At 36.7% G+C, this 26173-nt stretch overlaps 1 protein-coding gene across 2 annotated transcripts in view; it reads right to left on the bottom strand.

The window, feature by feature from the left end:
• TLL1 (tolloid like 1) overlaps positions 1-26173 on the bottom strand; it is a 127119-nt gene that overhangs the window by 99756 nt on the left and 1190 nt on the right. The gene's annotated exons all lie outside the window — the stretch shown is intronic.

Raw genomic sequence — 26173 nt, 5'->3', positions numbered from 1 at the left:
GCAAAATCCATCATGTGGATCCATGAGAAATGGGAATTCTTTCAAGTTTATTCCTCAGTGAATACCTAATCAGAGCAGCATACAGGATGAGACACAGAAAGGACCAGATTCTTCTGAGATGGGCCCTCTGTGAAATTTGAAAGACATACAATTTTAAGACCATTTATAGCTTTGTTGTGTAAATTAATATTCACTTTTTAGTTCAATCAGATGGGGCTCCGAACAACCTGATCTAGTGGATGGCATTCCTGTCCATGATAGGAGGGTTAAAACTATATGATCTTTAAGGTCCCTTCTAACCTAGGCTATTCTAAGATTTGATGATTAGAAGTTACCTTCCAGCCCATTTAGCAATAACAACTTTGTTTAATTTGTTCTACAAAACAACAACAACAAAAAGATTACAAGGGTGAAATTTGCACATACTAAAATAAACTCTCTTTCTTTTTATCTTCTAAATATGTAAAAAGAGTGAGCTCTATATATACCTACAAAGCACGAATCATACACCTACTAAGCACAAATTAAAAATTCAGTCATGTAAATATTTACTTTATAGTTCCACTAACTGCAGAAATTTATTCCCTGGGCTGTTAATCAGAGGTTCTGAAACAAAGATGACTTCAAGTTTGATCTGAGAAACATAATGCAGAGAGGGACATGTAATCTCTATTTGAACAAAACACTGCACATCCAGCTAATGTACTGAGATAAATTGTGATCCTGCAAATATTTAGTTATGAGAGCATTCAACAGAACTGACCAAGGATGTCAACAGAAGCTCTATTTATTGACTTAAGCTTAGTGCCTACAAGACAAAAATCTCCTTATCTTCCTTGATAACATGCTTAGAAAGTCAGAGGAACTGAACCACGCCTACCACTTCTATTTAACAGCACTTCCCAGGCCCACCTTAGTTACTCAGATACTTTGGGTACAGCTGCAGAGCAAGTGGGAGAATAGTCACAAGTGCAAGCCATTATCTTTCTGTTTTAGCAAACATTCAAGTATGAACTTCACTTAAAGTGGTTAGAAACAGAAAATTTTGAACCATCTTATCTCACTAGGTGTGTATTCACAGCAAAGATTTCTGCTTTGTCAGCTAAACTACATCAAAAAGCGCTTGACAAACATGAGTCTTCATTGCAAAAATTAAGTGGCTTACTGAAAGTACCCATGTAATTTAAAGAATTAACTTGTTACTAGTACCTACAAAATAGCAGATTTAACTTAAAGCATACGCTTACAGTTTTTATAAATTGTAATGATTTAATGATTAAATATTTCAGCTGCTTTCTGCAATTTTTCTTTGTATTTGTGTAACCAATTCAGCCTTGTTAACATTTCACACGCTCTACCTTATTTAGGTTTCCTCCTATTCCACACATGGAAACACTGCTGATAGAAATCAGATGCCCACACAGAAGCTCAGATCAGTGATCTGACCATGTTTTCAAAACATCTCAATTCTGAGATGCACTCTTTATAAAGCATTTGATTCCATCTAAAACCAAAATAATTTAAATTTCAGTGGAACCACTACTGTGCTAGCCTGTCTGCTACTGTGCCAAATCACCATCAGCTCAATGGCAGCATTTAGTCTTTCTTTAAGTATATTCTCAAATATAAAGCTCAGCTGACAACTGTATTTCACAAATCACACCAATGGATTTTTAATATGCACTTTATTGCTCATATGTTCTAAAATTGAAAAAACTTATTAAACTAAATGCTTGTGGTAAATCATATACAAAATGCAACTACTATACATCATTTGTAAGAGAGTTTTTAATTCAACTGGCTAGACAAAAATAAACACAGTTCTCACAAATGCTACTTCATAAAAATCTTCCCTATCAGAAAATATTCTACGTACGATGTCATTGTGATTTCACTATGTTGACCTAGTGTTTCACATTAGTGCAAAGTAAGAAATTTCCAAACTATACAACCTAAAATAACATTTGATTAACAGACTACTTTCTCTCTCAGCTAAAACCATTACGTGGCAACCAGTTTACTATCATTTCCATTAACTTTTAAGATGCTTTGTCTTCTCATCACTTGGCATCCCTTACAGGTAAGGGGGATGTGGCCTAACACCCTGTTTTTTTTATGCCAAATCTGTTCCTAGTTGTACTACCAAGGTAAAACTAACAAACCTATCTAAATCTGTAATTTTCTACTGTGCCTACAATAAAGCATTAAAGAGAAGAAACTTCATATAAGAACCTTCAATTGTATCTGAGGGTATTGTTTTAGTAACTGATTTGACTAATTAATGCTGTTTAAACGCCAAGTTTACTAGAATTTTTGGTTTAAGAATGATGTATGTTGTCTTAACTTTGAAACATTAACATAAGGTGTTCTTAAATTGAGGCAACAATGTCTAAAGAAGGCAATGCCTCATTTAACTAATCTGATCTCTAAACCTACCTAATTTAATCACTACACTTTTCTTGGGTACACAAGGCCTTTGTGTTACTGAAGCCTTTTAAAAAGGTGTAGGTTTCAAGGATACTGAGAGAAGAATGCTTGATAGACCACCAACCCAAAATGAGCTGTTGTTTAGGTATACAAGGCTTTGTCTGATTACTTCTTCCATAGCTTGCCCTATGCTAATATAGCTGTTAGGACAGTTATATATATGCAAGACAAAGAACAAGAGATTTTAAGCATTCTGTGTGTGGAATGTTAAGAAGTAGATACCCATTATGCCAATATACTGAATTAAACATTACAGCTTAGGTAAGCCATGGCTGGATAGACTAATTTTTTCCAAAATCTATGTAGGCACTGCATGAACATATACACAGAAAAAGAAAATTAAGGCATTACTCAGCAAATAATTTGCATTTAGCAAAAGCGAATTAATTTGCCACATTCCATGCCTATTCAAAACAAAAGAATATCTTTGTGAAAGCAAATTTCACACACAAGCAATATGCATAACAAACTTTTCTCCAGTAGTACTTGCCTTTCTCTGTATAATAGAAGCCTGTGTGGATGACAGTGCACACGCTCCTGTTATAATGCCTTAGGAGAAAACCATAATTCAGTGAGTCATGGCCCTACCTCACTTCCTTTGCTGACAGGTGCTTGACAGTCTTTGTGCCCAGGGCATGCAGCTGTGGCTTCCCCTCTCCTCCTGCAACAGTTAACACTATCCTTGCCAGCTGCTGGACAACCCAATATGTCTTAGAAAGAACTTTATACACCTCCTTTACATGTAGTTTTTCTCAGGAGGTCTCAAGATTCTTAGCTTTTTTAGTTTTATAGTGGTTTGCTTTCAGGCTGCTCTATACCATCCTTTCCAACTGCTTTAATGGCTTCTTCAGATATTTGTAATTGTGTAAATAATATAGATGGGTTTGTTAATCTATTGTTTTCTCCATTACTATTCAATTCCCTTGCTTGTATTTTTACATCCAGATCAACAAACATGAGTGAGATTTTTCTCTTCCTTTTTTCTATTTTATACCTCTCAAACCTATCCTAGTCTTTCTCAGATTTTTCTCTAATGCCTTTGATTTTACCCATTTCACCTCATCTTCCATGCTTGGCAGTCAATAGCAAACATCTAGATTTCCTAACAGCAGAGGTGGGGATACGTGGACAACATTTACTAAAACTAGAGATTGTATAGATCCAACACATCTATAAATGTGCATAAATTACATATAGAATTGCAAATTAAAGCTTGGAAGAGTCCCAAACTGACAGAGTGTATAATACCAAACTGCTGAAAAGCTTCCTAGTGTGAAATTGGTCCCACCCAACCAGCACTGTGCCGGAGCAGCTCCCAGGAAGGATGGAGCAGCTCCCAGGAAGGATGGAGCAGCTGAGACAGCCCTTAGCCCAAGACCAGGGTTAGGCAGTCCAGATATAGCCTCAATTTTTGAAGAGAGCCAAATTTACTATCCCAGACACTGGCAGCTCAACAGCTGGCCTCAGTATTCAGGGACATTTTTTTAGGCATAGCCAAAGGATTTGGCATAATTTTTCCCAGGTTTTCCTACTTTGCCACCTTATCCTGCATGAATTGAGAGACCTCAGAGATACTATACTACCACCACCCTCCAGGTGTGCCTGGGAAATCTTTTCCTTGCTCTCTGAAGAGTATCCCTTATAGATGAGAAAATCAACAAACTTCTCAAAAGAGATTTTAAAAAAAGCTAGAAGTTTCATCACTTCCTATGTGATTGGCACATGGGCAAAATACAGTTCTTTTGATGGAGGCAAAAATCCCAGTTCATTTTTGGCCCTTTCCTGAGCTCTACACCCACCTCTGTTATCAGCTGTGGTTGTGGGCATTCAGTTTGATCCAGCATTTGGCCCTGAATCTTCTATAGCTCTTCAATGTACTGAGTAGAGTATCTTTGGATAAAGTATTTTTCATCACCTTATTATTGCCCTGATATACTCATTCAGCTTTTCACATAAGCAAATTCTCATTTACTTTAACTTACTGTCAGAGTAAAGAACTCAAGTGTTTGGAATACTATTTATTTATTGACCTGTTCTCTTGCCATAGATGGCCAAGGCACTCTACAGATAAGCAGCACATCATGTCCTAAAAGGGCCAAGGGGCCAGACAATAACTTTTTTTGCTTTCACACTTCTTTTCATACATGTGGCTTTTTCTTTTCTGATGACCTTTTTGTCTTGTATGTAGTTAAAAGGAGGGGTTTTTTATCATGCAAAGTTGGTTCTCAATCTAAGGAAGACTGGGGTTGGGCGTTCTGAGAAACCAGGAGGATGATAAGGGTGCTTTGAGTCACTCAGGAAGTGATTTCAAGAATATTGGATAGAAATCACACTTATGGAGGGACTAAAAGGAGAAAAAAAAGTGGAGAGGAAAAAAAAGAAACAAAGAAATCCAAACCCTGTAATTTGCATAATGCATCTTTCTAAAGAAACATACAAAACCAGAACACCACTGCATTTGTATGTGAGCTCCATTTATCTCATAAAACCAAGTGAAAAGCTATTAACAATGTCAGTTTCACAGAAACATATTATTTTCTTACTAAGTAATTTTTTGGTCTTTTCATTTGTTTTTCAGCCAATACAACTGCCCATAAGCTTGTAAAACAGTCCTATTCTCTATGAGAAACTTGAGCACCTGAGTGAGCCTCAGGATACATACTTTACTTTCAGGCAGAAGTGGAAGTGGGAATTTCTGGAATAAAGTACACAGAAACAGACATCTTTCATAGAAGTTTCGTTTCCCACATAGAACTAGTGCTGGAATACTGTGACAAACACTGTAACTATCATTTGAGCTTATGGGACCATATCTCCCAAACCAGCTCCTAACAGAGTCCCTGAAAGAATTATTCTACCCAGAATTCCCATTTTTGTCAATAGCAGCATGTCGGTATATGCTCTGAGTCAGCAAGGATTATCTTCCAGGCCAAACATTCATCCATATGAATACAGAATATGCCTGTGCAAAGTTGGTGAGAGACCATTTTTCTGGATGGAGTGCAAGATACATTTCATTTGAGGCCCTCAGGTACGATAGAAATGAAACCATTTTAAGGAGGTCCTATTTTTAACTCTTTATCAGTGTGAATAAGGTAGAATAAATAACTGGGGTAAGATTATACACAACACATTTCACAGCAAAAACCAAAGCCATAGGGAAGTTCTTCTTTTCCCTCCGAGCCTTCAAATCTTATCCAAGCAGTCACCTTCTTCTCAACATTGTTCTTTCATTTGCTACACTGAATTTCTTGGACTCAAGACAGACATAACCGTGAAGTTATAAATAGCAGCTATCCAACCACAAAGTTAGTTAAAAATCACCAAGCAAACCCAAACAACTCCACTGATACATATTGCCGCTTGCCTTTTATGCTGTATGCATGTATTTTGGGCTGTCCTACATAATATATAACTTACACTATAATGATTTACACTGCAACCCAGTGATACTCAGTGTATTACACTGATGCTGATCGCCATAAAATTTTATTCTGAGTCAGAGCAAAGGTATTTAGGACAACTATTCTTTAGTTATAAGTAAAAAAAAAAAGAGTCAAAGGACAAATTCTGGCTTTATAGGAGCCCACAGTAAAATTTCTCTGAGCTTTTAAGCAAAGATTAAAAGTGAAGTAGTAAATTGACCTCTGACCAGAGCTGCTGCCTCACCAGGCTCTTGGTATTGTTTCATCCCACTAGGATGTAATGCAAGCCATTCAGCCGTTACAAAAGTGCCTTCCTCAAAAACATCTTCCTGACTTACAAATAGTTCTTGTCCTCAGGAACTCAAACTGTCGCTTCCATACTTTCTCCAAAAGCAAAAGAGGAAAATAATCTTTTACTTCCCCCCCACCCCCCTTTCTTCCCTGACACCTGCATAGGAAATCTCCCCTGTGATGATCTCCCTACCTCTCAGAAGTTCCTCATGGTCATGCAGGTAACATCATCAACCAGTCTTTATTGATGGTGATATCAGCAGGCTGATGTCTTTCAGAACTTACAGGTCACAGCAGTGGTAAGCATCTGTCTGCATTATTCTGTTTATGGCAGGACTACCTGTGTGGAAACTGGGTCACTTCTGAATACAGAAGATGATGCAGAAGAGAAATGCAATTGATTCTTGTGACTAAGGGCTCATCAAGTGTTGCCAAATTTAACTTAGACCCTCAGGGCTTAAATCTGGGAACAAGTTTCCCATATGATAAAAGGAAGAATCAATTTTCCCCTTCTGATTTTGAAGAATAAGACAGAAGCAGCTTCCCAGACAAACTCCATGTACCAGGTATCTTCTTACACTCTAAAGTTGGTAGAAGAAAGAAGGTGTACTTAGTCAGCAAGGTAGAGTAGAGAAGGAGAGAAAAAATTGCACTGGCTGAGGCTCATAGCAGTAGCCACCAGGTCTGCAAACTGTGGTGCTGATGCAATGCACCCAGCTGCACTCCTGTTTCTTCCAGCAGCTGCCCTAGGAACACTGAGCACAGTTACCTGGGAAGGCAACAACCAGCTGCCTTCAACTTTCAGAATCAGTAAGAAATGTTAAAAGCTGATTTAAGATTTGGCAGTAAGGAATGAAAGACGAATCAGTGCAATATTTCTTCCTGGTTTTGTCTGCCATGATCACATCACAGTGCTTGAGAACACCATGAATAGCTGATTTGCTATTACACATCAGTAATTTTTTTGTTTCTTTTCTTAAGCTTAAAGGATGTTTTAGGCTTCCTAAACTTCCTCTCTTGTACAGGCAGTTGAATATTACATTCTAACTATTTTAGTGGTCAAAGGACAACGCTTGTGTTCATGGCTATTTTGGAAAGTGAAAGGAAGGTAAAATTTAACCCCAAAAATCTTTCATGTACAATTCTGCTGTAAATCTCTCTAGTTTACACAATAGTTCTGAGCAAGTAAAAAGTACTAGTGAAATATATGAAATGGTTGTTTGAAAGGAAACCAAGAGCTGATGTGGATGGTATGCTTCAGTACAGGGATAATGTAAAGATTTTTATTAAACCACTGTTTTTGTTCAATAATCTTTTTCACTACTAAATTATTAAAAAGCTTTTATATGATTAGTTGTCAGCACTCTATATGAAAAACTCCCACTAACTTAATAGGAGGCTGTCATAAATGTCAGTGCTAGTCTGACATGGGACTATTAGTTTCTTTTCCTACCATTAATTAAATTCTCAGTATGACAAAATGTACATTGCAAGAGCAGGTGAAAAAAGAAAAAAAAAAAGGAAGGCATTGAATGAGCCAATTCATTAAGCATGTATTCACTACTAAGTTCTTTCTTCTTCTGTTACTTTCCCTTCTAAACCTTCCGGTTAAGCTTTACATTTAAACAGATAAGCTGTCTCCTACAAGTAACGAATATAGGGTTTTCACTATAATAATATGCCTTTCACAACACAAGCACTACACAACTACAATTACATTTTCACTAGGCTAGATGATAAAGGTAACTTTGATTGTGTGTCCTGTAAAAAAGTCCTGGATAGGAGATAAAAATAACTGTGAAAGGAAAAGCATCTTTGAAAGTAAAACACGTAAGTAAGCAGACAGTCATATATGTTTGATTTTTTGTTTCTTCATAATGTAGACTGCTGGTTAATGTCTTAATCACTTGAGGGCAATGATTATTCAGCATCAATAACCCCTACTATGAGTTGTGATTTTTTAAAAATGCTTAAATACCAGAACAAGCATAAATTTGGGGGGGGAAGAAGCCTTTTTAATAAATCCAGTGTTCATAAACTTTTTGCTGTGACTAAAAGAACTTTTTAATTTGAGAAGTTCATTAGATAAAAAATATTTTCCTTAGCCCTTTTGATATTTTTAATTTTATAGACCTGTTGGTTTCAGATTTAAATAATATATACAGCTCTAGGTTAAATCATTTGACACCTGTGAGGGAAGAGGAACAAAGTAATACTCAAAGCTGCAGGGAACTATCATATTCTCCACTTTAGCAATGAAATAAACTACCAGAAGATTCTGAAAGAGATGCAGAGTAGCACCTGCATCCAACACCATACTCTCAGAAAAAATCGATGATGTTTTCACTTATTTGCAATTGTTACTGCTGAATTGGGGCCTGAAGAAAAAATGCAGAATAAAAGAGCAGATGGAAACCCCACAAGGGCAGATGAACTGCCAAGAGTGACTGAGGTGAAATAGAACCAAATATTTTTATCAACTCCTAAAAGACAACAGTTTTGGTAGTGAGATTAGAGGCTGAGCAATTGCACCAAATTATGGTTCAACTTGAGATGAAAATTTTAATTTTGTTCTTCTAGCCAGTATAAACAAGAAAATAAAAGAAAAACATAATAGGAACTTTTCTAAATATATTGAACAAAACTAGAGGCAACCTTATGACTTAGCAGCTCTAGAAGACAAGTCCACTATTATTTTGGAAAGCAAAATAATACTGGATAATGGGGAGATGCTACACAGCCACTCTGGTTCATGAAGATAGTTGTGGTTTGTAAGATGAAAGTTACCTGTCTGTTATTTTTTATGGAGTGTTTATGTTGGCAAAGGTAAGACCTACACTAAACATACCGTAGCTGATAATTCAGAAGTCGGGGTACAAGTTTTTTGTTGCTGGCATTTCTACTAACAAGCCTGTATCTTGGGAAAACTGAAAGGTGATGCCTTGTTTCAGATTACTGGTGCACAGCAGCCTGACTCCATGAGCTGCACTCCTGGAAAGGATGCCTGTGATGGGCTGAGAAGGCAATAAAAGTTTTCAGAAACCATTTAGGAATGAACATATTTGATAAAAAAAAACAAGCAAATAATTGATCTGTCCAAATTTCCATTCACCAAAAGCAAAAATAAAATATTAACGTCTGGCAATTTCTTCCTAAAAGACAAGGGGACAGAAATCCTGGGATTCATTAAAGACCTCTGCCAAGTATTTTAATGCACAAACCTAAAAAGGCTCTGTGCAAAAAGGGCCTTTAAAAAAAAAAAAAAGAAAACCACGAAAAACTATGCATTGTCCTGAGTAGAAAAGCAAGGAGGACAAATTCAGAAGACAAGATATGCATCTTTGAAAGTGAGGAACTGTAACACTCCTTTTTGAGCCTAAAAAATCTGGAAAAACAATTAAACTGACTTCCCAAGGTGCCAAATCTTCAGAGTCCCTACCAAGCCCCAGATCTATGGCGATTTCTTCTTAGTCCATCTTAACCACTGTGTATCAAGGAAGCAGAGTCCCCAGAGCGCGACTATTTTCTTTGTCCACTAGCAACAGGCAGCACAGGCATGTTGCTTGCTGCCCATGAAAGCTAAGATCTGGATAGCTAGGTCCAAGAGCAAGAGAAGACCCTAGATGACAGATATGACACAGAAACAACCAGCTGTTTCACTGTTTTACATTGCTTGACATAAAGCAACTGGAAACAGCTTTCAGACATAAACACAAGGCCCAACTGGTGAGGATGATTTTTGAGCAGACCAAAGTGAATATTCAACACTTCAGTGCACACGAGATTTGTTGAAAGTGACCTTAATACCACGGTTGTCTACCACTTTAAAGCAGAAGCAAAAAAAATGTGCATAGTGAGTACACACAGTTAAAAGAAGTTGTCCTTTATAATGTGTGCATAACATAAGCTGTGTGGTCTGGAAAAATCAAACCAAAAATTAATACACATCAAGCGCCTGCAAAATCTGAACTAGTGATTACAATTTTGTGCAGACAATTTGGCACAGACACATTCTTACTGATAAAGGAAAATGTGTTTTTGAAGGCAGATGCATATTGCACTTCAGGGGAGAATTTGCTTTCATACTTCCACAAAATAGTCCATCAATGCATTAGCTCCACACTAACCTTCTTTTTTCCTTTTATTACTAGATGAACATGTTTTAAGTTTGGATGAGATATGGGTGACAGCTCATTTTTCCCCTTCAGTCAACTCAATCTCATCCAAAGTATTAATGTATGAGAGTTCAAAAATATTTGCCAGTGGATGTTAAGTGAATTCCCACTGACTTAACTGAGGACAAAACTCAGCCATTATGCAACAGAAAGAAATGCTAAGTGGTGCAGCTACTCAGTAGAGACTTTATTTTCTCTTTGTGAGATATAGGCATGAAGCAATATATTCAAGAGACCAAACAATTTATGTAATATCTTTGTCACCTTCATCAACATTTTCACTAGTACTTGCAGTTCACTTCAGAAAGAGCTCCTATACCACAAACATATTTCTGCAAGTACAGTAACTGGATTGAAACAAAGACGTACTTTGTTTCCAGGAAAAATCTCCGTACTGCATAGAACAGTGAGCTTTTAAAGCAAGCCATCTTCAAACATTTTGTCCCCAGGGAGATTTTAGTACTCTAAATTTAATATTAGACTGTTAACCATTAACCAGTGAAGTGTCTGGCAAATGCTTCTGTAAGATTTTATCTGGAACACATAATGACAGCAATATCCCATTTTTTCATTTACATTACCAAATTACATAAAATCTTCACAATTAAAACCCAAGTCCATACACTTTTTAAACTTACAGTTTGCCTATCAAACTGTGTCAACCTACAGTCCCACACCCTCAGTTTAATTGATTTTATGGAGATGACTGACACTGAGGTCTCACTTTGTAACAACACTATGTTCATTTCAATACCATAAATGAATCAGACATTTTATAACCCAAACTTGAAAATGTTTTAATACACTAAGTATCTTAAGTCTAAGCTGATGATCTAAAAAGAATTCAAACTGCACAGCTACCCATATATGTAAGAGTTAAAATGCAATGCCATTTATATAAGCAACAACTAGAATAATTTTAGAATTACCCAGTTTCTTACTACACTGCTAGATTTGCCATTGAATAGAAATTTAACAGCTTCAGTCAGGGCAAACTTCAACAGTCTCCTTCAGGCAGTCTTCTTTGGGAATATTTTCATCTCAGTTTTTATCTATGAGCCTGTAATGCACTGACAAGCTTTCCTCACAGACACATTACTGGGTGCATCAATATCACATTTTATTACTAGCTATATTCAAATCAAATCACTCCAAAGGCCAGTCTACATACAGATGCACTACTACCTCTTACAAACTTGTGTACTGTGTGTCTAGTAAGACCTACTTCCTCCTACCTGAGCATCAGAAAACTGACATGAAGATACTCTATGCAACCTTTATTTCACAGAGAGTTCTCGGGGGGGAGGAGGGGAAGGAGGAAAAACAATAAACCAAACACAAACTCGGGAGAAAACAACCCTCTGAGGTAAACTATAAATGTGATAAAATATCATTAGATAAATATGACATAGCGAATACAAATGTTAAGCAGCTAAACAATATGATGAGCAATAATGGCCAGAGCAGCTGAAAGATGAACATTCAACACTGGACCCAAATCCTGCTTTAAAAGTCAGGATGAAAATAATGTAGACAGTTGAGGCAAATTTTGCCCTGTTTGTTCACACAATAGCAGAATTTGCTACCTTGTGTTTTATTTCCAGAAAGAACATTTATATTTAACAGTAGAAATTCATTTAGACCACTAAAGGTGAGAATAGGTCCTCTTACATAAAAGTAAAAATACAGTGAATTAAAAGTAACACAGAGTCTAAAGAACTTGAACACATGCATTAACACTGCTTTCTCCACTTTTAATGTTCTTTCCCCTTGGAGATCAAAAAAACCTCTCAATAAGGAGGTGCTTTTTTGTTTTTTTTTTTTTCATTTATCACGTGGAACTATATGACTCCTTTTTTAAATTACCTGGAATTCTTAACTATGGACACTGAAATACAGCCACATTAATAATATAAGTAAACATGTCTCCACTATGATACTTAAAATGTGACACAAAGCATGAGGAATTGTTGGTGGCATCTTACCAGTACCCTTCTTAAAACTGGGCAGGCACAGAAGTCTCCCCTTCTTCCTCTGAATCAGGAGGAAATAGGAAAAGGATGGCTGGGAGGGAGCTGTGCAGGAAGGAGAAGCAATGGGAATGAATGAGATCTCCCAAATTTCAGCTTCCAAAATCAGGACCCTAATAACAAAAAACTACCACAAAAATGGCAGTCTCTGTTTTCCTCCTGTAGCCAACTCTCAGGAAAGGCCATCCACTCTGCCTCTACGAGTACCAAGTCTCAAAATGCAGATATCAACACTGAGAGCACTGATTGTCAGCCAAGGGCAGTTCCTGTCAGAAAGCACTTAGCTACCTTTACAAAGGAGACTGAAGACAGACCAAAGGATGAGTTGATATAAGTATAATCCAGCAGTTCTGTGTCCCTGAAGTAAAACAGTGACCTCGACATCAAGCCTGTATGACATGATTGCATCCACACAGGTGAAAAAAGCTGACAGCTCTCTCAGTGGGAGAAGTGCTATTTCACATCACCCTCTCTCATGGTGCACCATGAAAGTCACACCAATTACACTGATATTAAAATTCTGAAAAGCCTCAACAAGGAATAAACAGAAAGACAGTGAGACAGAGAGAATAGACAGCAAGACAAATCCCTGAGGAAAAGAAAAAAAAAAAAAACCAACAAAAAACACAAACAAACCAAAAAAAACCCTAAAAAGCCCAAACCTAAAGAAAGTCAACAAAAACCCCACAACCTTATCAATACTTTCTTGCTGAAATACACCAGTGCCATAGACATTAAGTATTTTCTGTACTTTTTTCCACGTATCCCCAAAATTTCTAGCTGGACAGCTGCTTGTCACCTTTGAAAGATGACACATATAGAATGCAAACTATGGTAAGCATTTCCTATCTCCAGAGAATTAAGAATATTTTTTTCTTGGATGGAAAAGTAGTCAAAATTTATTAAATACAGTCCCAATATCTCTTCTGTTATAGAGAAAGGCTATTGGGAAATGGTGTATATTTTGCCAAGTTTCTTTTCAGTCTGCTGTTTCTTACTTGCCAAATGTAGTTAAAATAGAAATTACAGAAACTGACAGTAACAACTGAAAAAAAAAATGCTTGGTGCTGTGGTTTTAATTAAAATCAGAACTAAGACAGGATCCTGAAAGTTTTCAGGTTTAATAGGTACATTAAAAAAATGTAGCAAAGACCACATAAAGGAAAAAAATGAAAAAAAAAATTTAAAAAACCTTTCTATGCATAGAAGATGACAGATGCAAATCTACTGCACTTAATGGGATGTCTGAAACTTATGTTTTATTTTATATACAAAAATCTTTATTACCTTTTTTCATACTTTACAGTAAAACTTGATGCACACACTAGCTGATGTGCTAAAACTATGGGGAAAGAAAATCAAAAAATTAGTTATTGAATTGAATGGATATCTAAAAGGATCTTATTTTAAGCATGTCTTTGGTACTTTTTGAAAGGTATGCTACACTATTTTCATTGTAGTAAAATCATTTACCAAACACGAAAATCCTAACATACTTGCACTTCTTTAACATCCCTTCATTCTCGTGGAAGCTCACATTAACAGGTGACAATGCATCTATTGCTCTATGACTAAAAGAAAATCTGAAGACGTACAAAAGGACACCTAAAGCATTACATTATTCATGGGAATGTTGGACTTTCTGAAATTCACTCCACGGGCCCCGAGAAACTGCAGCAAGTACCCTCCCGACTCAGGGGGGAGCTGCAGGATTTATTCCCAAGCACAGTGTGGCGTGCAGCCAAAGGAGTAATTTAGCAGAGTTTTTGGCCAAGCAGGAAAGTGTTCCATTTCTTCTGCCGTTCATTGAGACCCATGAGGAAACTGAGACAGGAAGTCAGGCTTCCAGATAATAGGAGTGTTCCTAATGATGTCCTTTGGCTCACAGCACAGAACAGTTCCTCTATGCTCACCCTTGCTACAACATCTTCTCTCTATATAACTTCTCACTGTAACGGGGGAACAGCAACAAAAGCTTTAAATTAATTTCCCTTTGCATCCAATTCAAAGGGCTCTGCATGGATTATCTGCTTCTGTACCATGTAGGAAGAGCAACTAATTTTTTGTTTTAAAACAGCTGATTATGCTTGAAAATCAGTCTAACGTAAAGTCACTTCAGAAAGATTCTTCCATTGCAATGTCTGCATACATATACTTTCAAATGTCACAAAACACCAAAAACCATATTACACCCTAACCACATGGTTGCCTCTTGCCTTCATTGTAATGGACTGTTGAAAAAATATACTTCCTGTAAGTCTCAGTAAAGTGACCCTAAATATAATTTTTGTTCAGGTTCAAATTCTGACCTCATTACAGTGAATATTACCATGCCATTCATCTCATTAGAAGTTACAAAAGACCCAGAGAGGAACTACCATCTGAGTGAAGAATTCAGCCTTATAAATTTTAGCACATAAACGTAACATAAGTATGCCAGGGCACACAAGTCAGATAAAAAAATGAAGACACTACTATATCATAAAGGGAAAAAAACCACCTAAGCAAAACACCATCATTGGTTGCTGTGGGTTCCTGCCCTGAAGACAGCTCCCTGTTGTACAGTCCACACTATGGCCCACTTAACACAATCCAGAGTTTGTAAAACATCATTAATGCAGGTTCTTCCACAACCCAGCTATGGGATCTGCTGTATATCCCATGGCAGGATATGAGGCAATGCTATTTTAGCTATGGTAGTCTAAAGAGATGAAACTCAAAAGTTTGCAAGGAAGGGAACTAGCTTTTCTTAGACCAATGTCATAGAAATAAAAAGTGTAACAAACTTCCTGACACACAATCTCAATAAACCACGGCATTTGACCAGATTGAAGAGCCACTGAACAATCTACAGTAGAGTGCAAAAGCAAAACCAAAAGGTCTACGTGAGAACAATTCATCCATATTTAACTGAATGACAGGGTGGAACACAATACCACTGGCAATTTTGATACGTATATCATTATTTTAATTAAAAGTCACTACTTTAGAAGAGCTAAATACAGAGAGCAGTTAAATCTGCTGGGAAAAAAAGTGCACTCACAGAAATTTCTACTGGAAATTATTTCTCTGTGGCTGCAGAGGGCTCAGCATAGGATAATTAAACTCTCATTGACATCTCAGTTTTACCTGATTTCCTGGCTTCTCCTGGCAAGTAACCCATGCCCTTTGTGATGTTGAATAATTCTCTATGACTTCCCTAAGTACCTATCCAACCTTAAACACAGACAGCTGTGACTCTTCCGGCAACAAACAGGAAGGAAAACTAAATCCAGAAGTGATTAAGAAGATGGTAGGAAGCAAAGACACAGTGTCTGTTCAGCGTTTGCATTTGTGCCCTGTGGGGGAAGTAATCCCTGTAGCTCTATCAGTGCAGAAGCAGATCTTGCACATGTTCCTTTCCAATGTACAGCCAGATAAAGAAAGGGCTTATTTTGATACCAGACCAGCATAAAACTGAAAGGAATCACAACTTATTGACATGTAAAAATGGAATTATTAATTTTTCTTTGGTAGTTGTAAGTGGATCCAAAATTTTATCTAGGTCTTCACTGATTTTGATGATACATCCTCATCTTTTTGGGAGGAGAAACGAATTTCTCCAATAGGATATTTAGGTCAATGAAGCCAAGCCAGATAACATGAGCAGAAACCAAGGGTCAAATACTTTATCTTCTTCCATAAGATTATGTAGTTAGAACTGAGTATTAATACTGATGTTAATTTTTTTGTTGTTTTTTTTTTTCCTTATGGCTGCTTAGTCTGAGCTTGTTCATAATTAGGAAAGACAAACAAAATGTTTAGAAAGACTTGATTATAAATGTAAGTAATTCAGGAAACATTTGATTTCCTATACAAACTTGGACTTTGAGTAACTAGATCAGTGAATCAGCAAAAATAAATTATATGTTATAGAATATTATACCATATGTCAAATAAACCTAAGACACATTATTAAAAATCTCAGAAAAAAATCCAAGAAAAATCAATTTCATCCAAGTTGAAAAAGATTGTCATAACTTTAGCTGGCTCCACATATTATTAATTTAAATCACCATAGAATAGTTTGCATTTCTCTCTAGCATTCTAGCTTTAACCTCTTCAAGATCTGCATATCTCCATAAACACATTACTGATCAAGGAGGCATCACTGTATTTGGCTCTCTTCCATAATGCAAAAGGAAGCGTATGTTATAAATTTTCTTTACTCCATTTTCACTTCTGTGGACATCCTGACTGTGATCCATCAGAACTACAATTGATATTTAATTCACCTTCTTTCAAAATAAAGGGACTGTAAATGAAAACATGCAAAATACTTGAACTAGGTTTCTCTATTTTTACCTGTAGTTCATGTGTGAAAAAGTTTCATCCATGAAGATAAAAGACTGGGGAAAAAAAAGAAGGAAACCCCTCGCCTACACTCTCTGCTTTCTACTACTCCTTCAGTTTACTGATCAAAGAATCTACAAACTGTAAAAAGGAAATAATTTCATGGCAGGCAAAGATTTTTCTCCTTCTTTCCCTTTCAAGCCTCTCCAGCAAACTCCCTAACTGAAGCCAAGTAAAGAACTTCCTCCAAGAAAAAATCCTCAGTCAAATCTAGACTCATTTATCACCTACAGTTCTCCCTTTTGCCATGATTTAAGTTCAACACAGAAGAAACAATATCAGAAAGAAAACAGAAGTTTTCAAAACGCAAAAGTAACAAACTACATGGTTAAATGCAAGATTTGCACTGAGTTAGGCTATTTTGTAAGGTTACTTAGTTCTATACAGCAACTTAGAGTTTTTGCAGTCCATCCAAACTACACATAGCTTTGGAAAAAAAATACACTTTCTGCTCTCTTCTTATTTTGCCATTCAACTAATTCCTCAATTTATTAAATAAGTTGAGATATTAGTATACCTATTCCTCCTAGTTTTCCAGACCTCTTTAGCTCTGTATTATGAAATGTGTTTATTTTGGGATTCTGTACATCGCTTAAGAGACTTTCAGGGCTTGTCAGTCTTCAGCTAGTGGCATATGATTTTGTTGATATTATTACAAAGTACATTGACACCAGTTTCATATGCCTACTGTATTTTGTAACAAGTGATTTATCATCTTCAACTTTACATGTCTTGAAATTACACAGATAAGGAACTGGATATGCAACTGCAACCATCATGTTTGTCAGCATCTTTAGTCATTTATCAGATTGAACAATTAATAAAGTATTCAGCTATGACAAGCAGAAACCTATTTCTAAAGTCTGAGAAATTACTACAGTAATCAAAATTCAGTCTTATCCTGAGGCTTCTTGTAAGGGGAAAAAAGAGAAAATCAGATGCTCTTCAAGCTGCTGGATTTTTTTCACACCCCAGTCCAGCAAGAAGGAACTTGTAATCACAAGGTCACCAAATGTAAAATTTCATTATACTCTTGTGTTAGTGATGACAACTACAGAAACTGGGGCAAAAATCCAACTGCCTTTATTGATGTGCCTGTAAAGCATGTGAGCACATGAATACAAGTAAGCCATAGCCCAAGTACACAGAAGTAAATTATCAGCTCTGCCCTTTATTACTTATTCATCTATAAATATTATCTCTAAAGTAACTGGAAATATTCCCACTGCATTCAATGGCCTCTAGATCAGGTTTACACACAAATCAACTTGGTGCTTTTGAGTGGGGAAAAAAGTAAAAAGGAAAATAGGCACCCACACAATCTGCACACACAATTTTAAAGATCTTATATAGATATTTCTACAGGTATCGACAATAGCTCCTTAGGTAATCAGGTGAGTGTGAGCATACATGGGTTAAAACTAAACATGTGTGCAAGTGCTCCACTGGACTCATAATGACAATTTATAAGCACTGGTAAATGCAGTTTTCTCCTTATATGCTTGCATGTGTTCATTTTCATCAAATACAGTGGGTTGATGCATTTATAGTCATATTGAGCTTCAGAAGTCATTCACTTCCCAAAATAACTAAATTGTATTTGTCTTTTAAGTATGCTACAAGACATGAGTTTTGAAATAGTATTTAGGGAGGGCTGAGGAACAAAGGAACTCCAACACTGGATCATATCCAAGGTCCTGTCTCTGACAGCAGTTACCACCAGCTGCTTCACAGAAAGAAACAAGAATTTGCAGTAGGTAGACAAGGATAATATTGCCACACATTGGGGTCCATCCTTGTTTCCAGCTACAAAATACTGGCTTGAACTCTGAAGCCTCAGGTATATATCCACTTGAAAATGTTACCATTACTGAATATCAGAGAGCCAGATAACACTGATAGCTATGTAAATGTCATTTCATATATCCAAATACTGACTCAGCAGAATCCTTTAATAGATTTCAATCTTTAAAAAGTTGTATGAAATCCTCACATATCTTCTTGTCTCTGTTCTGAGTTTTCCACTTCAGAATTTAACAGGCTAACAGGAAAAAAAATTCTAAAATTTCTTCGATTTGTTCAGGTTTATTACATTCATTCTCTTTTCTAACTTGAATATCTTTTTATCTTGGTTTCATTAAACAGTTTTTCCAATAATGCAACCTTTGGGGAGGGGAGTAAAATATTTGTCCATATAAATCTGATTCCTTAGTGATTTACAGTCTCAATTAGCTTTTTGTCTGAGAGTTTATTGTGGATTTTTGGGTTTTTCTTTAATAATTTCCACACACAAAAGATTAATCTACAGTTTTCAGAATATAATGCTACTATGGCATACCAGTAACAACAGAATAAGGATTCCACAATTGAGTCCTGAATCAATAGTCTTAAATAGCTACATAGTTAGAGCTAGACTGAGCAGAATATATGATGACAAAAGGATGGTCTGATAGACAGAACAAAGAACATAAAAGGATGCATATCATGCCTTCACCATGGCACTGGTAATTTTTAACAGAAACAAACTATGCTCTTCATTAGAAAAAGGCTAATAAGATTACCTGAACACAAAATATCTAATATATCCATTTGCTTGTATGTTTATACAAGCGATGACAGAGAATTATAAGTAAGGAAATGGTTGTGAAGTAGTGCAGCAAAACCCACCTGCAAATAAAGCTAAAGTTAGAGCACAATTGTAAGAGTAATGTTGAGTAAGGGGGAAAAGCAAGTACAAGTAAAAATGAAGATATATGCAAATTTGTTATAAGGACATTTTACCAGATGGAGAAATTGGGCAGTTCATCATCATGTTCTCACACCCGCAGAGTTGTTCTAAAACTACTCCTCATGAAAGCAAATATAATTGGTTGTGTAAGTAAACTGTATAAATTAATCTTGGTATTATATAAGAACCATCTGAAATTATTTTCTTTGCTTATCTGGGTACATCATCTGGAAACGTAAGCAGCTCTGCATTTTGGCTACTCCTTCTACAATTACTGTGCCCTAACCAAAATTCTTTATATACTATCAGGAAAGTGGAAAATGTTAAAGGTCTTTGGTGATACAATGCCCCTCGTAGCAAGAGTGTACTTAACTAGCACATAATAAAACATCAGATATCAATAGAATTAAAAATTAAGAAATTAAAATTAAAGATTTTACTAGGAATATATTTAACTGCTGCTACCAGCATGAGAATAATGCAATCCATCTGCAGAGCTATTTAGATACAACCCTCCTAGCTGATGTCCGTGCCCTCTCACTTCTTACAAGAGCTGATATTTAAACTCCACCAGACAGTTTACAAAATGTGTCTGGAGAGGCACTGGCACCTTTCAAAAGCAGTGATGTATTTCTGTCACTCAATTTCTTTAGGAAAAGAAATGAAATTCACAAGGACAGCAAGACAGATAATTTCTTTGCATTTTTATGTCCTGATTTTGCTGATTGTTCCCTGATCAGATATCACTTGATATTTAAAAAAAATCCAAAATCAATTCTTAATCAATTATTGATAGACTTTTTATCATGGAAGTATATATAGCAAGGAAGCGGGTTTAATACACACTGCATATCCTATTAGGCATCATATTTCACACACCTCATTAGAAAAATCAGGAGTTATTTTAGAACAATATTGATTTTTTGGCATTTTGGTCTTGGCAATCTCTGTTTTTTAATATTGAAGGGAAAATCCACAAACCTACATTTTAGAGCATTATTGCTTTGTAACAGCTGATTGGGCTCAAATATTCTCAAACACTTGATGCTGGTTAATAGCCACTCATAATTTGCACTTGCAGACCATTACTCAGGCAAAACTCCCAGTAAAAATCATGAGAGTATCTATACGAGTAGAAACTGCCTCCATAACAGTCTGCAAGAGCAATCACTCACATGGGTCTCTCACCGACATTCTACATATGTCCACAACACAGCCTCCACCTTCACACTCCCCAGCTCAGCCTGTTCTGCTGCATTACTATTTATACAAGCTTTACACTTCAAGTACTTAGAGTACTCTTATTTCTGTTGATCGGCAAGGACAGCCCACATCAGATCTTGATATTTAGGTACATGAATCCAACAGGAAAAAAAGGTCCATGTGTGTGTGCTGTATAAATATTTGTAACTCGACATTTCAGGGCTGGACATGCGGTATTGAACAGATCATTGCAGCCTACCGAGCGCTCCAGCATGGGGCCTCTGAGAACCTGTGGTGACACAGAGCCCATCCCTCCTTCTCATCTTCCTCATTTCCAGCTGTGGGCAAAGGTGTTCAGTTTCTTTCCTACGGAACTCTCAAAGCACTAGAGCACAATCTCACAGATTGATGATGATATTTGGAGGGGGATAAATGATAATTGTAAGCAAGAGAAGAATATGTCAGGGAAAAAAAAAACAGAGCAGACTAGATGACTGGTCAAGTAAACAGGGAAAAGCTAAAAAGCAAGTAGAAAATGTATTCAGTGGAGAAAGGGAATCAAGAGATAAGGGTACTTGCCATAGAAATAATGAAAGAAATTCTAGGAAAAGGTGGAGACAAGCAGTAGGTGTAAAGAATGACTATGCATTAAAACACATTAACAGATTGGCCATTAGCTCATTCTTAGCCAAGAAAAAGAGCCTGACAAGACAGATCTAAAAATATACAAAGATTTCTCTAGTCATATAATCACTTTCTCTGTAGGGATGTAGCAGGGAGGTGGACAGCAGTTGTTTGTGGTTAAGAATGGGTGGAATGGAGTGAATTCAATGATAACTGAAACAGATTGCAAAGGTCCTGAAGAGGCTGAGAAAAGTCTGAAAAACACAATGAAATGCCATTCATCTAACTGAAGGCTGTGAAAGTCAAAAGCTTAGTTTTGCTCTGGAATACTCTTAGGACATGTATCTTAGCATATGTATTCTTAAATATGCATCTTCAGATACATATTTTTTAAAAAATTATTACCATAATATTTTTCATTAGTCTAAAGACAGACCATAAAAACTTATTTCGGTTTCAGGATAAATATATCTGGTCTAAACAAATATTAGTTTTCTCCTCTTGTTTAGTTTATTGACTACTATAAAATTTAGAGTCAGAGTACTATAATACATCCAGGAATGAAAAAAATATAAAAGCTTTTCCTCCACAAGGACGCCCATGCTTGTGAAAACCAGAAGTTGACTCTTCAGTTTTACAGCTCTTCCATTTTACAGACATGACTTCTCTCCAAAAAGAAGTGAACGGAATAACCTTATCAACCCCGTTGTCCAGAGGGGCAATAAGAATGATGTAAGGCAGACATCCAGGTGTAGTGAATGTTTCTGAGTTTGCCTGGGGGACCTGATTCCAAGCTCAATTAGATTTGTCAATTAGTTTTGTTTTGCAGTGATGTAATACTGCTCTTTGCAGGTCACTTGTTTGACACTTCAGAAATATATTCAGACAAAGATCCCTATGGAAAGTGGCTTGGACATAAAATTGAGTCTTTGCTGTGGGAGGATACTCAGAGTTACAATATAAAATATATTCATTTAATGTAGTTTTCCCAGAGTCTCACATTGAATTAATCTTTTCAATGAAGCTGAGGAGAAAAAGATTTTTATGTTCCTACAAATCTCTTTCAAAGTTGTTGAGATACAACATTAAAGGGCATCACAGATAAAGCAGTCATGGAATATCTGGGGAAGAAGAACGTAGAAAGCTAAATTTTTCCCTGGTCTGATTTACCCTATAGGTTTATCCACAACAGGATGGAAACCAGTTGGGACAGACTATTCAGAAAAACTGGCTGCTGTTTCAGCTGCCTACACTATTTGTTTACTACATGAACAGGCACAATTCTGTCAATCTGGCAAGTGATATTAGCAGCATAATCTCTACACTTGTGCAAAATGCACAATATATCTTTAAGAATCTACTGCATGACTGACTTATAAAGATTGAAAGATCTCAATGATCCAAATCATGCAACAGATTCAAAACATATAATCCGAGGCTTTAAGAATTTTCTTATTACCAGACTGCACAATTACTATGTTTATAGCTGAACACATATGTACCAGAACACAAGAGGAAAACAAAAAAAAAAACAAACCCTTAATGTAGCAATATAGAAGGCTGGGGCTACAATATCAGTAAATAATAGTTAGATTGTATAATTACACTTAATATTTACCATCAATTTTTTCATGTTCAGCTACTTCACAAATAAAATACATTACAAGGTTTCACACTTCAGTGATGTGGAAAATACAAAGTTATTATTATTATTATTTTAAAAGGTGCAACATAATCAAATAAGTTGCTTAGATTCTTACAAGAAGGAGAAATAAGCACAATTATGAGGGTGCATGCTGCAGTCTGAAAAAGTTGGCAATGTCCATTGAAATCTAATTCAGCATTTTATTCTTTGTAATAGTATCTGATTTATACAAATGCTGATCTATGCCCTTAGATTCTTTACAGTATGGCAGTTTCACATATTCTGGGAAATTAGATCTTGAAGATGAACTAAGAACGACTTACACTTGAACTTCACAATGGTAAACACAGAGGCCAATATCCTGCAGAGAGACACAAGGAAATATCTGAGACATCAGAAGCACAGAAACTGTTTTGCATCACATCCCGCTGTTACAGCGTGTCAGGATACTTGTTATAAGGAGATGCAGCATGACCCAAAATTCATACATAGGTTAAAGGTCTGCAGACAAACACACGGGAAACCACACAGTTCATCAAGTTCTTCTGCTCAGTGTCAACAGCTTCCTTCCAATACTCTTCTCCCCAACACTATCCCAACATTTCTCCAGGCTCCTCTCTCCCCTGAAGCCCTTACTCCATGGCTCCCTATGTGATGGATGGCTTCACTGTCGAGACTGTACTTTGGATTTGTTGCATGAAATAGCTGCTGGTTTAGATGGAAATGGAAACATCAGTTCCACAAACAATTTCTAACCCTACTGGGCATCTGACAGACACCTGTTACCTCTGGATTTTTCACAAAGCTGGAAACATTGTAAGAAAATTAACTTTTCAGCCTCTATAGTATTCTGCAGTATGCTGCTTCTGGGAATTTCAAGTCAAAGAAACTGTGTGAGTCTAGGCACATTCACTAAAACGATGCCTTCCTTATGAAAATGTTAAAATACACACATAGTACCAATAAAGAATCCCACAGAATGCCCATAAATAACACCTCAGAGGCTGTCACATTCTGTTTCTGGTAAATTTCTCCATCACTTTCACAAAATAGGGAGAGGGACCTACCAAAAAAACACTTAGTCAACACAGTTAGAACTGTATCTATAAAGAGCTATAGACTTATAATGTTACCCAACTATAGATGTTAGATCTGATGCCTCATGTTCGGTCTACAGATTACAAATGTTTTCTCATGCAGTGTATGGAATAAAAACTAAGCAGCAAACACTATTCACTGGAGAAAAACTGAATGCAAATAGCTTCAAACATACAGGTGAATCTGTCTTTCCTCAGTGTATTTTGGGGTAGGTCAAATTATTCTAGCATATCTGTAAAATCTGCATGGCTATCACTGGAGTTTTTTTAAGTACATAACTAGGGAAAACCATAAATGACCTTGGGGCTTCTCGCATTTTGCTAAGTTGCAGAAATCCACTTATATCTGGAACCTAGCCGCCACCAGCCTGGGGAAAAAAAAAAGGAAAAAAAAAGCCCTTATACAGCCTCACCTGAAAGCCCTTAAGATGCAGTAAAACCAGATGTTAATTATATCTAAGAGACAAAGCTCGCATACCCTGAACACAATCTCAGCAAGGATTATCTTACTTTATCCTGTTATCTTGCACACAGAGCAACCACACAAATTTGAGTGTGAACAACTCACACCCCAAGTGTAAAGCCAGGCTTTGTCCCTCTAAGGCCTCACTGTGGAAACCATCCTAACGAAAGATATCAATAAGTTTACTCATGGGAGTCCAAAACCCACCCCAGACGATGAGACCTGACCTAGAGAGAACACACATTTGATCTATACTGCTAAAAGAGGCTGAGCACCCTCTATTCCCACCATCCTTGATCAGGTATCAGTAATTTACAGGCTAAGACTAATGGAGCCTTTAGGGAAGGTTTAACAAGTAAATTGGAAAATACTGGCAGACGATCAGTTTCATTGATTTCAACTTTTTGTTACAAATGATGGGTACATTGTACAAACCCAGTGTGCAGCAGTGACATGAATCTTCATTTCTAAAAATGACTATGCACTAACAAACAAACAAAAAAATGGGTTTTCTATTTAACAGAAAACCTCAAAGTGACTGCTTTTAAGGCTAACAAGAACTACACACTGCTGACTCTTCACCCACCTACCTGTCTTTTGTCCCTGTAGTATCTAAGCACCATAGACTTCTGAAGAAGCAACAACAGCAAGAACTTCCACAAAATGTTTCAACGGGCAAAATTTTCCAAACAAATGTTTCTTTCTCTAGGCAAAACAAAATGATGCTGCAGAATTGGCAAAGGCAATCAAATTGCAGTCTTCTCCTGTTGTCTTTCTCTCATGCATAATCTCAAAACATTTAGTATCATGGATTATAATTGCTAATTATTCCCACTGAAAAACAAGAAGTACTAAAATAATACCACAGTAAACTGAGAGTAAATACGCAATTCGTTCTTGATGCATATGAATCTTCTTAAGTAATTACAGACTAGAAGAGTCAAGTTAACTGTGACCAGTTACTTACATTTATTTGTGAGTGCTAATTGAGGAAAAAATAACGTTTTGTTTACAGTTGCTTGCGTTCCTTTTGAACTTGAACATTCCTCAATCGTAAGCAAGTAGACCTAACAATTCACACTTTGGAACAAAATATTTTTGTGATTAGAAAAACATAGTGTCTGCATATTTGGCATATATGTATACCACATTCTCTTCGATAAAAGAAAACCACACAGACATAGTGAACACAACCTTTGGCTGAACTAGTTTTCAGAATATAAAATAACTAATTAAGGCAAAGGAGGCTACTAGAAAACTTGAGCCCTTGTTTAACAATAGAGTTGTTGGGAATGGACCACCACTGTCGCTGATAACACTTGAGGGGGGAGGGGGGATGCATCACCGAGATACACTTGTCTACGGAAATATCAATGAACCCGGTTCCTGAAGTCGGTTCTTGTTACTGATAATTTTGACGGGTGAAGAGTTGTACCTGGCGTTAAGGTGGCTGCAGTACTAAATCAGTAAGATAAACGTTCTAGAAAACCACGCAATTGCTCTGCGAGGTGAGAAGAGGCTGTAACTGAGCTCTTCCTGCACAGTTTAGGAATGGACAGGTCAGGCACAGAGCACGCAGGAGGCACCGCAGCGGCCCCACCGCACAGGCTGTA

The sequence above is a fragment of the Pithys albifrons genome, chromosome 5 (genome assembly GCF_047495875.1).
Source record: "Pithys albifrons albifrons isolate INPA30051 chromosome 5, PitAlb_v1, whole genome shotgun sequence".
Taxonomy (NCBI): Eukaryota; Metazoa; Chordata; class Aves; order Passeriformes; family Thamnophilidae; genus Pithys; species Pithys albifrons.
The sequence above is the reverse complement of the archived record's forward strand: the minus strand, read 5'-3'. Positions and strand labels throughout refer to the sequence as shown.